The 15,765-nt window shown below is 35.8% G+C and overlaps 1 protein-coding gene across 2 annotated transcripts in view; it reads right to left on the bottom strand.

The window, feature by feature from the left end:
* Positions 1-15,765, bottom strand: part of GRID2 (glutamate ionotropic receptor delta type subunit 2) — a 1,423,646-nt gene that overhangs the window by 454,863 nt on the left and 953,018 nt on the right. The window lies entirely within an intron of this gene.

Genomic DNA, 15,765 nt, shown 5'->3' with positions numbered 1-15,765 from the left:
GCCTTTTTTGGCTTTGTCACCATTTGCACCAATGGAGTGAAAACAGTGGTGGGTAAAAGTGTAGCACTTTTGCACAAATCAAGGCCAGGCACCAGCTCTACCGGTGAGTTTGTATTCTTTATTCACTACCAAGCACTCCCAGTTCAAAAGAAAAGAAAAGCCAAGAATATCTTTGATGAAACATTGTACATTACAAATTTCATTATTACTTGACCCTTGAGTACATATCTTTTCATAGTCTGTGTATGCACAAAGGAATTCAGCCATATACAAGTGTGATGGGTGTCTTGAGGAAAGACACCTAAGCGAGTTGCAAGCTAAACAAACTACTTTTTCCATAGAACACCTTTTTTTTTTTTTTTTTTTTTGCCTTGAAGGATCTACTTACAACCACAAGGGCTATTCAGACTTGTGTATTTTGTAGGCATTTTCTCAAAAATTGAAAAGTTGTACATATCTCTTCAAGGAAAAAAATTAACATTTTATTCATTCATTCAACAAATAGTTATTCAGTGCTTATAATACCAGGGTATTAGAAGACTTTGTGTTCTTTATTGTCTTTTTGGTAATAAGTCTATTATTAATTTTGTTGACATTTAAAGTAACACTGTATAATATTTTGCATACACAAATGGCTAATTTCTTCTGAATATTTTCTTGTCATATTGTTATTATTGAGTCAGGTTAACATTAATTGAAGGCTTACTTTGGGGCAGGCACTGTTCTAAGCATTTTGCATATATGATCCCATTTAATTTCCATAGCAATTCTGAGTTTGATGGCATTATGATACTTAAATAGAGATAAAGAAAAGAGGTATAGAGGTGTTAACTAATTTATTCGCACCAAAGAGCATTAAGCGGTGGAGGTGGGATTCCTATCCGTATAATGTACTCCTGTCCCAATGCCACATTCTTAACCAACTTAGGCAATTTATAAATAAATTTATCCAGTTTATGTTCTGCTTAAATTCTAACCTATAATTTCTTTGCTAGCTTCAAAATGAATTTATTTTTAGTAGCGATGTATCCCTTCTTTCAGGAGGGTTTGAATCCATGGACTTTTCTAGAGTGTCTTTCTTGATTGTGTGCGAGGTTATTAGAGTATGGATGAAAAGCATGGGCTCATTATGACCTCATTATGTATTAGCTCTGAAATTTTCTGCAACTTCCTTAATTTTTTATCCTCAGTTTCTCTATCTGTAAAATGAGGACAATGATTGTAAGGACTTCAGAGTGTTAGGATTAAGTAAGGCTATTTATGTAAACCTATTAACAGTTATTGGTACATCGTAAGACACTCAATAAACATTAGTTATACTTGTTTATATTTCTACATGTATTCCTATGCCTTAAATATCCAGAACTCTTAGAGAAGGTGCAATACAGAGCCATGAAAAGAAATAGCTTGGAAGTAATTCAATAACTTGAAAATGGAGATTTCAGGAGACTAAAAAAAAAGCAGTCATTTAATTCCCATATTGGAGAAAGACAGCTAAAAGGAGATCATCAGTCAACTAAGAAAATTATCTTTTTTAGTTTCAAACAATAGCAGAAAGTACTCATGCATTCATTTAAGTTGAATTGATCTACTGAAGCCTAAGAAATGTACTATAGCACTGGTCTTCTGAGGCTGATGCCCTGCCTGTATCCCACCTGCCCCGACCCTTAGGCCTTACCTTTCTAATGCACTTAGATGCAGATACTTGCCAGTATCTGCAGCTCTGTGCTAGGACTTTAACTGCTTCCAGGGCAGACTACAAGTACCTGAGAATTAAAGTCCCTGGGAACAGCCCACGATAGACTGGCAGTTATCAGGTGGCAGAAGTGAGGTGACTTCTCAGCAGGATTAAGTTCCAATTACTTATAGTGGTCACATGCTTGATGACAGATTCCTTATTGGGTGCCTTTCCTTCTCTATCTTACTTCTGCACTTCCTGTCAGTGATCTCTGGGACCACCTCTCCGATTCAAATTATTTGAATTTGAATTCTTGTCTCAAGGTCAGAAACAGAAAGACTACTTATATTTTTCATCACTGTATTATTTCAGACCTGAAGATAGTTCCTGGGACATAATAAGAACTCAACAGATATTTGTAGAATTAATTGATTAGTTCTCAAAAGTAAGTGTTCCTTGAAGTTACCATATTCATTTTCGTATACCCAGGTCCTGGCAGAATGCCTGGCATAAATTATGCACCCAGTTAATGTTTGTGAAACAAATGAGTGTGTAAACTTGCCAGTATTGTTTTTTTTTTAAAAAAAAAAAAAAACACTCTGACTACTAATAAAGAACACATTACTTCTGACAAAGAGAGTGGGAATTGAATAAAACTTAAATCTAATACATTATAAAACTTATTAATAACAGAGTTGAACTATTTAGCTACTTAATAGCTGCATTTATATTCACTGACCAGACTAACATTAAATGAAGGCAGAAACCTTTGCTATAGAATCTTGTGAATTATCAATATTTTTTTGAAAAATGTACACAGAAATATGTCACTTTATTTGCAAACTCTATTAACAAAGTCTATAGCCTAAAATGACCAAACTGAATAATAAAAGGAGGGAGGAAAGGCATTAATTGATTGAATGATTGAACAAATACTTATTAAATATCTACTAGGTATCAGTCATGTCTTCTACATCCATGGGTTTTATAATTTTTTCTGAGACCTACAGTAGGAAATATATTTTTCATCAAGACCCACACACAAATGTATAAACGTATGAATACACAGATATGCTCAAAACTAAAAAAATGCCTCAGCATACAATACATATGCTTACTACATTTTATTTGCAAGCTTTCTTTCAGTCTATTTCCTTAAAAAAAGATACTTCACAATGTCCATTAATCTGATTTCATTACTCACTAATGGGTTCCAAATGACATTTTAAAAAACACTAGATTCTGAAGTTAAAATGAGCTAAAGCAGACATCATGTTTCTTTGAAGGATCTTAAATAAACCTAAATCAAATAATTTTAAAAACCAGTATAAAACTTACCACTGTGATTTCTGCAAAGGCTCCTAGAAGGAAGCAAGGTATGTGCCAGGAAGATCTGAACTTGTGTGGGGGATGGAAGGGTGGGCAGTAAGGAGAGATTTCCTCAAGAAGTGGTAATTAAGTTGAGATTTGAGGAGGGGTTGAAGTAAAATTTGAGGATGGATTAGTTAGAATAGCAAAGGTCTTTGTGAGAGGCTGGATATGGAGAATGAAGGAGAAGGAGATACTTAGGTAACTGTTAGATTTGTAGTTTGCCCAACTGGATGGACAATGGTGGTATTTGCTGAAAAGAGAAGACTAAAGAAGACCAGATCTAGACAAAGATAGAGTGGAAGATCACCGATTTGTTATTAAACATGCTGCTTTTGAAGTATCCAAGAGCTAAAGCCAAGAAGGCAGTTAAATGTGGAGATCTGGGTTTCAGAGGCAAAGTCTAGGACTTAAATAGCAATTTATGAATCATCTAAGTATAGGGCAGTTTAGAAAAGAGCCAAAAACATTAATAGAATCTGATAATATTATACTCATTTACTTGTTATTTACACTTTGTATGATTTCATAAGGGACTTTTAAGGGGCTTTCAAATAAATTATGTGCAGAAAACTGGTCAAATCAAGAAGAATTAGACTCATATTATAAAAAGTTTAAAAAGACTAGTTGTGCTATGAAACCTGTGTACAGAAGATCACTGTCCATGATGATGATGGTGATGATCGACAATGATAAAAAATATTAGCCAATACCATGTCTGGCACAATATCAGGCCCTTTATATGCATTATCCTAGTTACTTATCATATTAGGTAGATATCCTACTTTTCCAGGTGAGGAAACGAAGAAATAGACACAAAAAATAATTAGCTCAAGGTCACAAATCTGATAAAGCATATATCATGGATACTTAAAATGAGCAAGTCTGTCTCATTTTATTGTACTGTTCTTGAATATAACATCACACAGCCAAATGCTGCCGGGCATGATCTTTGATCATATGCTTTCTTCAAAAGAAATATTTTTTAAGTTGCTACACTCTATCAATTGTGTAAGTAATTACTCCTTCAGATCTTTTCACCCATAAAAGCATATATTCCTAAATATATATATGAACACCAGTTAAAATTTATGCTGCTTTATAAATGCCTTTGATAGCTAATAATAAAATTAGCATAAAGGATCTTATTTATAATTTTGCCGTTCATTCACTAATTCATTCAAAAATATTTATTGTGTACCTACTTATGTGTCAGGTACCGTTCTTAAGTGCTATATGCCAGACAGTCCATGCATAATACAAATGGAGATTCAGAATAAATTAGTTTCCTAGACTTTGTTGTGAATTATAGAAAAAAAAAAGACATTCTTCATAATAGCTCCTTTTCCTCCAGATATCTTTAATACTTTACGCCACAGGTAGAACAGGGCTCAAATCTTTTGGAAAGCAAATAAAGAGGCAAGCACATGGGAATTTATTAATTGGCAAATCTAATATACCTATTAAGAATGTAAAAGTAATGTAATTCAAAGTTCTGGAATACAATAGAGAAGGAATCACATTCAGATATGATAAAAAATCTCACTTGTAGGCCAAACAGGACAAACATATGCAAAAGTTTCAAAATGTATCGACTGCAAATTTCGATAACAAAGACTTACCCTTTTAAGGCAAAAGTAAATAAAATAAATAAAAAGATTGTCAACTGTTATTTAGACTCACGAAAGCTATCTCTTGTCTATCAGATGCATTCAGGTTTTTTTTTCAATGCACAATAAATAACAATATTAACCTGCTATAGGTGCTTTGCTCAAACATGTAAGAGGAATGAATGGATCTGCATGATGAGAGAGTGAAATACATAAAATTGGAATGATATATGTTTGTTTGGAGGATGTGTGTGTGAAGAAGGCAAGCCCTATATTACCGGGAGGACAATTTCCTCTTTCCCCTTAGCCATTGCCCATTTCTTCGTTCCCCTTTACAGAAACATTCTGAAAGAAGTCACTTTGCTGGATTGGCTTCAATCAGGCTTTACCTCTGTAGGAGGCTGAATAATAGCCACCCAAAATATCAGATGGAACCTGTAAATGTTGCCTTGTATGTTAAAAGGGTCTCTGCAGATCCCATTAAATCAAGGATCTAGAGGTGGGGAGATTATACTGGATTATCTTAGAGGGAGAGCACTAAATCCAACCACATTTCCTTATCAGAATGAGGCAAAGGGAGATTTGATACACACAGAAGAGAAGGCGATGTGAAGACAGAAGCTGAGACTGCAGTGGGGCCATGCCAGCGGCCACCAGGAGCTGGAAGAGGTAATTGAGAGATCCAGGGGGAGCATGGCCTGTTGTCACCTTTATTTCAGCCTAATGAAACCAATATTGAACTTCTGGCCTCCAGAACTCTGAAAGAATACATTTCTGTTATTTTAAGCCACCTGGTTTGTGATCATTTGTTATGGCAGCCAGAGGAAACAAATACAGCTCCATTCAAAAAAAAAAAAAAAAAAACTGCTACAGTGAAAACCACAACTGACTTCCTAGTAGCTAAATCCAATAGTCAATGTACTAAAGCTTTCTGCACTATTTGACCCCGTTGCTCACCCTCTCCTTTTTATTCTTTAGTTGGTGTGATGGTCAGTTTCATGTGTCAATATGGTTAGGATATAGTCTCAACTACTCAATCAAACACTAATCAAGGTGTTTTTGTGAAGATGCAATTAAAGTCTGAAATAAATTAACATTAAATGAGGAAGATAATCCTAATCATCTGGGTGGGCCTGATTCAATGAGTTGGAAGGCCTTAAGATCAACACTGAGGTTTTTTGTAAGAAGGGAAACAAGGAGGAGGAAGAGGAAGAAGAGGACAAGGAGGAGGGAAGAGAAGAGGGACAGGAGGGAAGAAATAATTCCATCTGTGGACTGCATCTTGAGCTCCCGCCTGCCCTTCCTGACAGCCTGCCCTGCAGATTTCAGACGGGCCAAGCCAGCCCTACCACTGCGTAAGCCAATTCCTTGAAATAAATATCATGATATATATTTCCTACTGGTTCAACTCTGACTGATACACTTGGCTTTAAGGATAGCACTCTCTTGCTTTCAGTCCGTTTCACCAGCTGCTTCTTTCATTCTCCTTTCCATGTTACTTCTCATATTTCTTATTGCCTCTTGCTGGAAAGCCTGCAGCTCAGTATTTGGACTCCTTTTTAATTTTTTTTTTTTTTTTTAATTTTACTCACCGAGTGGATGACTTAAATACCATCCATGTTCTGATCCCTTGCATTTATTCTTAATCTACAGCCTGGACCTCTTCCCTAAACTCTACTCTTTTTTTTTAAGATTTTATTTATTTATTTCACAGAGAGAGACAGCGAGAGAGGGAATACAAGCAGGGGGAGTGGGAGAGGCAGAAGCAGGCTTCCCGCGGAGCAGGGAGCCCGATGTGGGGCTTGATCCCAGGACCCTGGGATCGTGACCTGAGCCGAAGGCAGACACTTAACGACTGAGCCACCCAAGCACCCCCCTAAACTCTACTCTTAAACACGCAGATACTTCACCTCAGGTTTCTAACAGGCATTTGAAAGTAACATGTCTCACTCTCCATTTTTCATCTTCTCCACAAAACTTGTTTCTCTTATCATCTTTCTTTCTCAATAAATAGCATCAATCTTTCCTGTTGCTCAGGCCAGAGACTTGCAGTCATACTTAACTTCTCCCTTTCTTTCACACTCCTGCCCAACATATTAACAAATCCAGTGGAATCCACCTTTGAAATATATCCCAAATAGGGCCACTTTCTCCTGCCTTGCTCCAAAATACCACAATCTTTTAAATATGTTTTTGGTCCTAAATGGCCTCTTTTCTTCTGTCCTTGCACTTTCTCTTCCCTCCCACCTCTCCCCACCCTCCATCCATAGACAAGCTAGCAATCTAAATTCTTTTAACATATGAATCAGATCACATCACTCTTCTGTTCCAAACCCTCTGGTAGCTTCGTGATTCAGAGTAAAAGCCAAAGTTCTTTCAATGGCTTATCAGGCTTAGTATGATTCACCTCTACCTCTGACCTCAACTCCTATAACTATTTTTCTCTCTGCCTGAGATACAGCCACACTAAGTCTTTTTCTTTGCCTTGAACAAACAAGGAAAGCTTCTGCTTGAAGGATTCTGAATTTGTTGACTCTTATGCTTTATTTACCCTCGCCCTATGTCCACATGTCTTACTCCATTACTTTCATCTCAGTCATCTGCCCAAATGTCACTTTATCAGCAATGCCACCCATGTTCATTCTAGTCAAAATTCAAACCTCTTTCCCTTCATCTACACTCTATCCCTTGCCCCTGCTTTATTTTCCTCTATAGCACTGATCAGCATCTGATGTACAATATATTTTACATGTTTCTTTAGTTTCCGTCTCCTACTACGTGAATATAAGCCCCGAAAGTCAAGCTTCTTTGTTTTGTTCTCTGCCATATCCTTTGGGATCTAATACAGTGCCTGGAACATAAAAGGTATTCAAAAAATACTGCAGGAGTAAATGAATGAATGAATGTGGATCTTCTTATGACTGGATAGATCCATAAACCAGTGTGAGCAAATGAAATAATATTTTACAACTGTATGTTAACTATACTGGAATTAAATTAAATTAAGTTAGAAAAGAATAGTAAAAAGAAGAAGAAGGAGAAGGAGGAGGAGAAGGAGAAGATTTATCAGGACAGCCATAAAATCTTTACCAGGCTCAGCCTTTCCTATGTTATTTTTGTAATGTTGCTTATTATATTGGTTGGCCCACAAATTATTTCAGTGACAATTATTTTTATGTACTAACTTTTTTCTATAATATGTCTACCACTATGAAATTAGTACCTCTTAGATCTCTTTTTAATCTGCTCAAAGATTGTAGAGACTCAAAGATGGTAAAAGATAAGAGAGGACATAACGCCTAGAACAATGATTCAATAATTGGTTTTAGTTAGGGATTTAAGACGAAAGAAATGGGCTACTCTAGTTGTCTCAGAATTCACTTAATTAAACTTATCTTATTCTACCTACTTATTTGTGTAGAATGTGCCCAAATTAGACTTGGCAGTATATAGCTGTAGGAGAGTAGGAAATAGAAGCACTGTCCACAGCTGGATGAATGCTCCCATGTTTCATTTGGTAGGAAATGCCAGTAGACCAGCAACTTAGTGACTCCAATGTTAATTGAATGAGTATTTGACCTCACAGAATTTTTTAACTTGGAGGCACAATAAAGTAACTGTATTAAAAGAATATGTCTTGTGGCTGGGGAGGATCGGTAGTTAAAAGCACTCTGAAGGTTTTCACTGATCATACTCAGGGGTGCAGAAGCACTGATTTTCCTCACATGGATAAACAGTTTGACACCTTGTTGCTTAAAAATTGCTTATGTCTAAAGTACACTCCACAGCTAAAGGGCCATGCAGATGCCACATTACTGAATAGCATATGGACATCTCCAGGGCTGTTAAAAATGATCACACCCACCGTCTGTTTTTACTGGGGCTTACTGTATTTAGACAATTCTAAGAGAGAAGATTCTGTTTTACAATGTAGCTCAGGGGACCTATACTGAGAAGGAAAGGAAGCTGGGAAGGCACTTGTGAACTTGCAAGAGAAACTATGTTTCAGTAATGGCCTCTTTCTTAACAATGTAGCAGTTTTGAATCTCAGAGAGGACAAAAATGTTTTAAGATAAAAATATTATTTTAAAAATTTGTAACCTAAGTCTTTAGAGCCCCCACTATGTTAAATTTGGTGGCAAGCATGGTGTGACTGACATTTTCTGTTTGGATATCTAAACTCCCTTAGCTGCCGGCTCAAGTAAATCTGGTTCAAAAATTGTCTCCAACTTGATTGTAACTTCAGAGTTCTACTTGGGAAAGTAAAGGGTCTGAAAAAACACTGTTCCTTTTGGCAACAATAGTAATGGTTTACTTTCTGTGATCCATTACTTCCTAGGTCTGTTCATAGCCCGTATCTTCTTCTATTAACATGCCTTTAATTTTTCCCCCAGCTTTTGAATTGTCCACAGTGTCAAGCACCATGCTAAGCATATGATACATCCTCAGTCAGCACCTGGTGAGTGAAAACAAAACCACGGATATAGTGAAGATGCCAGCGTAAGTGTTGCAGGGACGACCATGCCCCTGCTCCTTATATTTGTGTCTCAAAGATATGGGGAGAAGGACTATGGCTGTTTCTCTAGAAATCCACGCTGCATGAAAAAAACGGGACAACTCGTATTCTTATTCTCCTCTAAGTATGTAAAATTACAAGTTGTTAATTACTGAAGCAAATAAATTTATGAGAACCACCTTGTGGAAGCCCTGTCATGTCAGATGGTGCTCCATTTCAACCATTCTATGAGTAGTAATTAAAATTGACAAAGCTCACCTTGATAAAGGAGAGAATGGGTAACATCTATCATTTGTCACACTGATAAAAGAAGCATAATCTTTGGAAAAAATTAGAGGAACAAATAATAACCATCAATGTTTTACATCTTTTTCAGTCTTAACATCTCTAAATGAAACTGAAAATTCAAATGACTTTTATTAGTGTTGAAGAGCCCACCAGAAGTTTGTCTTAGTTACCACAAGATTACATGCTTACTGTTTAGGTCACTTTTTGAATCTAGTTTTTGAAAACTGTAACAAAATTAATCTTTCATTTAGTGTTTATGGTAGGCCAGGCACTGTGAGGACCACTTAAAAAAAATCCAATAGGAAGTCCTATAATTTTCCCATTTTACAGATTACAGAGTATGAAGTTAAATAATTTGCCCACGCTAATGCACTTATCACATGGCAGAGCCAAAATTGTAACCATGTCCCCTTGACTTTAAAGCCTGTGCTCTTAACCACTGGCCTGATGTTTTTGGACACCACCAGTCCCCATAAAATGGGGAATGAGAAAGATAAAACAACCCAATGACTTAGAGCTTTCAGCTGCATATGTATAAAGTAATAAAAAGTGACTTGTATACTCTTGATTTCTTTTATGATAAAATGTAAATGAAGAATCTTAGTTTGTGTTCAGAGTATATAAAATTGCAAAAGCATACTCAGGGTACCATTTGAAAATGTTACCATGAACAAAAATGACTGTAAGGTAGCAGAGCTTACCAACTCACTCTTGGTTGAGTTTCTCTAAAACAATCATATAACCCACTTTCATCAATACTATAGCACTACGTATGTGGGTGTGCGCTTATTCTGAAGACACTATAAAAAATCCCGCCTATCATGATACCAAAAATACCAAATGTGACAGAGTTCTGATGTCTTCTGAGGCCTGGAGCTGCTCCAGTTAAACATCACTAATCTCCAGGCCACTGCAGTGAATTCGACAAGCCTGAAATCCTGGCTAGGGAGAACAGAAATGATTACTAAAGCATAGCCAACTTTTAACTTGAAGTCTCCGAAGTGTGGACACTTGGTGTTGGAATGCATAGCTAGATAAGAGAATTAGTAAGGAACAGTCGCATCAGAACTTTAGTTTCTTTGCACCACACACATTTCTCATCATCATAACCTACCCACCCCCTCCCGGTCATTGAAGTCAGCAGAATGATATTGGAAGGCCAACCTTTTGCTGATGGAGAGGAGATAGACTGTTGTAGTTTGGTGCATTGACTCTAGACAGACACTATCTTTTTTTTTTTTTTTTAAAGATTTTATTTATTTATTTGAGAGAGAGAGAATGAGAGACAGAGAGCATGAGAGGGAGGAGGGTCAGAGGGAGAACAGACTCCCTGCTGAGCAGGGAGCCCGATGCGGGACTCGATCCCGGGACTCCAGGATCATGACCTGAGCCGAAGGCAGTTGCTTAACCAACTGAGCCACCCAGGTGCCCTAGACAGACACTAGCTTGTTCAAGTCACACCCTCGCTGCTTGCTGTGCCTTCGGGCAAGTTATTTTACCTCTCAGTGCTTCCCTGTAACAACTCCATACTTTGTCATAAAAATGAAGTCAATGTCTACAAAACACTTGAAAGTATCTAGTATATAGTTGCCTTATTGAGTGTTGTTAGTGTATTATTATTAATATTACTTCTCAGATGTGAAAAAGATAATATCTAAGGCAATTTTTAAAACTATTTTATCCTTTTAGTAGGTCATGAAACTAGTTTCATTCTTCTTGATTTACATAAAAGTGAAATATAATCATGTACAGTAGAATAAATAACACCATGATTCAATGCACATAGGATAGGAAATACTATTTTATGGGACAAATACATATATGTGTTATCAGTTGTATCTGAAGTATATTTCTTAATGACAATCACGGCCAAAAACATTAAAAAAAAAAAAAAAAACCCACACACACTGTCTTAGTATTATCATACAGGAAGTAAGGCAGTCTTGTATCTGCAAAAAAGAGAATTTTAAATTTTTTTTGGCAGTCCTCATGTCAAGCATTTAATTCATTCATACATTCAGCACTTAGACAACATTTTATATGTTATAGGCACCACGCCGTGATCTGGGGGGAACAATAACAAGAAAATTTTACTTGACTCTTCGCTCAATGGACTGTACAGCTTAATGGGAAAACACTCTTTGTCAAATAAACATACACTAACCACCAGTTATGAAATCTATTATTCCAACTTCTTTTTTTTTTTTTTAAAGATTTTATTTATTTATTTGACAGAGAGAAACACAGCGAGAGAGGGAACACAAGCAGGGGGAGTGGGAGAGGGAGAAGCAGGCTTCCTGCTGAGCAGTGAGCCAGATGCGAGGCTCGATCCCAGGGTCCTGGGATCATGACCTGAGCGGAAGGCAGACGCTTAATGACTGAGCCACCCAGGTGCCCCTATTATTCCAACATCTTATAAATATACAAACCTGAGAGAATCAGCAAAAATAAATGTGTTAAATTATAAAGGAAAAGAAAATAATCTCATTCAAAAATTAGGAGTAAAAAACAATATGTAAAAATGCATACAAAGCTGAGTACTCTCTACACTGCTCCATAATTAACTGATGGAGTAGGGGAAAAGTGCAAGTGTGGTTTGAGATATTTGTTTCTAACTAGATTGCTATGTTAAGTTATCATTTGTGCCATTTAATATTCATCAAATTGCCTCTATCCCACTGTGTCAGAGTCAGTAGCTTGTAAATCTTTAGTGAGATCAAATTGTATCTCTTAAAATTAATATATAAATTTAATATAATTTCAATTAAAATCACAGTAGTGTTTTAGCAGGAATTGGAGATAATGATCTTAAATAGTACATAGGAAAATATATGTTCAACTATGACTAACAGAACTATGAGAAATAGAAGGGTGTTGTCTTGCTTTATCAAAACATACTACATGTACATTGTATTTAAAACAGCATGGTGTTGGTAAAAGAAAAGCAAATCGATCAAACACAGAAGTAGGACAATTTTGAGGCGCCTGGGTGGCACAGTCCATTGAGCGGCAGTTGGCTCAGGTTCCGATCTCAAGGTTGTAAGACAGAGCCCCGCGCTGCGCTCTGAGTAGAATCTGTTTGAGATTCTCTCTCCCTCTCCCTCTGCCCCTCCCGCTCATACTCTCTCTTTCTCTCAAATAAATAAATACATCTTAAAAAAAAAGAAGTAGGATGGTTTTTTCAGTAGCTATAAGAAGTCAATATTTGACAAAGATACTAGTTGTTAAATTCAATGGGTAATTCTATTTATTTATTTAATAAATTGATTAAACATCTGAAAGGAAATTAAAATGAAACCCTTATTTTCTCACATATAAAATAAAATTAAAGATGAAGTAAAGTCTTAAGTATAAAAGAAAATATCTCTCAGGAAATTCTAGGAGATGTACAATCTGTGGTATAGAAAATCTTGTCAAAGTAACACCGGGAACCCAAAGTTATGAAACAAAATATAGACACTATTTATCTATATAAACATTTTTGAAACCTTAATTTAAAAAAAAAATTCATTAGAAACACAACAGGTCTGGGGCACCTGGGTGGCTCAGTTGGTAAAGCTTCTAACTCTTGATTTTGGCTCAGGTCATGATCTCAGGGTAGTGAGATGGAGCACCATGTGGGGCTCCATGCTCAGCAGGGAGTTTGCTTCCCTTCTCCCTCTCCCTCTGCCCCTCCCCCCACTCACTCGCGTGCTCTCTCTCTTTCTCTTAAATAAATAAATTAATCTTTAAAATAAAAAAGAAACACAACAGGTCTGGAAAAATTCTTTGTAATTCAGACAATACATAAGGAATAACTTTCTATACACAAAAGACCCCTTCAAACTGAAAAGAAAAAGATAAGCCAATGGACAAAGCATAATAATGGACAATTCACAAAAGAACAAATAAAATGGTCAAAAATATATGATAAGTTTCTCCAGTTCAGGACTAGGAAAAAAATTAGATTAAAAGTACCTCTTTACACCCATTAAATAGGTACATCTATTAAAGCACATTATATTTTTGCTGGAGGGTTTGTAGGAATAAAAGGTACTATTATTATACATTTTTAGTGGAAATGTAAAGTGTGATAGCCTTTTAGGCATGTGATCTACCAACATATACTAAAATTAAAAGCATACATACATCTGACTGAGAAACTCCATTTTGGGGAATCTATTCCAACTTATTCCAATATTAAAGGTAAATGATATTTACTGCAACATTTTTTGAAGCAACCAAGAATTGTAGACAGTCATTACCCATACATGGGGGAATGAGTGAATCGATTGTGATAAATTACTTCTATGAGTTTATTATACAGTCATTTCAAAGAGTAAATTAGAGTCATGCTTGATGACTTAGAGTTTCAAAGAGATTTTCATGAGGTAATCTGAGTGAGAAAAGATATAAAAAATATGTATAGTAATATCCTCTTTCTGGTAAAGTAAGAAAATATTTGTGTGTGTGTGTGTATAGGTGTGTATGTGCATACACATGAGAATATGTGTATATATGTAGTATATGTATATGATTATATGAGTATAGAGAAAAATATGAAATTAATAACACTAGGCTTTTAATATATTAAGTGGGAAGGCAAAAATGAAATGCAAGATGTTGATGGGATGGAAGAAGGAAAAAGAACAAAAAAATCTCCATGATGAAAACAAGTATTATTTGATCTCATTTACATAAATTTGTATGTTTGTGTGAGAGAGATAGAAAAAAGAATATAAAAATACATGCACAGATGTTACTGTTACTAAAATGGTAAAGAAAATGAGGGCAAAACCAACAATACAAAAAAAAAAGAAAAATGAATGATGTTGACACCTGTCAGTAAAGATCAGATATGAACACATATATAAGTGAAGACTAGCATTTTTCACATGAAATTTATTGTTAACATACTACAAAGAGGTTGATATTTTATAAACTATTGGGCAGTTTTGTCAAATTTTAAACCTTTAAGTGAGTCAGTGCTTTTCATAACATGTTCTTTATGAAGACAAAAAGAAACACATTTCTCTCAGTGCCAAGAATAATTGTATCCCTAAGCACTTTAATATACACTGGAAACCACATAACTGATCTAGACTTGTTATCTTGGCTGTTAGAAGAGTGGTGTCAAACCTGACTCTTGCTTCACATACTTTTATTACCTTATTACCCTTTATTCCAATTTTCTCACTTATCTTTAGTTGTTTTAACATAGGAATATTTTTTAAGCCATTTTAAATATTTCAGGATCAATGTAGGTTGTACATCCATATTACAAATAACAATAAGAGCTCTGAAACAAGAAGCAGACATCGCAATGCTGACTTCTCGGGCATACAGAAGAAAATAGGTCTTAACCACCCAGACTAAAGGTGATTACTGTTCCTTAATCAGGAGGAATTGTAAATTGATATCATAACCCATATTGTATTAGCTGTCTATTTTTATATAAAAGGAAATAAATGTATGTGTATGTTCTTGTTATAGAAACGAATCCAATTCTTGTGTTTTTAAGTTCTTAAAATAAAGAACCTTTACAGGTACTAATACTTGAGGATACCTGAACTGGAGGTAGCTGAATTGAGTATTATAGAGTGGGCAAAATTAGGTAATCTGTATCCTTTGAAAAAGGAATCCTCTTGCACTGTTGGTGGGAATGCAAACTGGTGCAGCCACTATGGAAAACAGTATGGAGGTTCCTCAAAAAGTTAAAAATAGAACTACCCTATGATCCAATAATCACACTCCTGGGTATTTACCCAAAAATATAAAAACACTAATTCAAAGGGATGCAGGTATCCCTATGTTTAAAGCAGCGTTTTTTACAATAGCCAAATTATGGAAGCAGCCCAAGTGTCCATTGATAGATGAATAGATAAAGAGGTTGCGGTATATATACACACACAATGGAATATTATTCAGCCATAAAAAAGAATGAAGTCTTACCATTTGCAAAGACATGGATGGAGCTAGAGTTTATTACTAAGCAAATTAAGTCAGAGACAGACAAATACCATATGATTTCACTCATATGTGGAGTTTAAGAAACAAAACAAATGAGCAAAGAAAAAAAAAAGAGATATACCAAGAAACAGACTTAAAAAAAAAGTTTTTTAAAATTTATAACTTATTTTAAAAATTTTTAAAGTAAACTCTACCCACAGTGTGGGGCTTGAACTTACAGCCCCAAGATCAAGAGTTGCATGCACTACCGATGGAGCCAGACCGGTGCCCCAGGAGACTCTTAACTATAGAGAACAAATTGATGGTTCCCAGAGGTGAGGTGGGTAGGGGGATGGGTGAAATAGGTGATGAAGATT

The sequence above is a fragment of the Halichoerus grypus genome, chromosome 3, assembly GCF_964656455.1.
Source record: "Halichoerus grypus chromosome 3, mHalGry1.hap1.1, whole genome shotgun sequence".
NCBI classification, from domain to species: domain Eukaryota; kingdom Metazoa; phylum Chordata; class Mammalia; order Carnivora; family Phocidae; genus Halichoerus; species Halichoerus grypus.
Note: the sequence above shows the minus strand (reverse complement) of the source record. Positions and strands in the feature narration are given on the sequence as shown.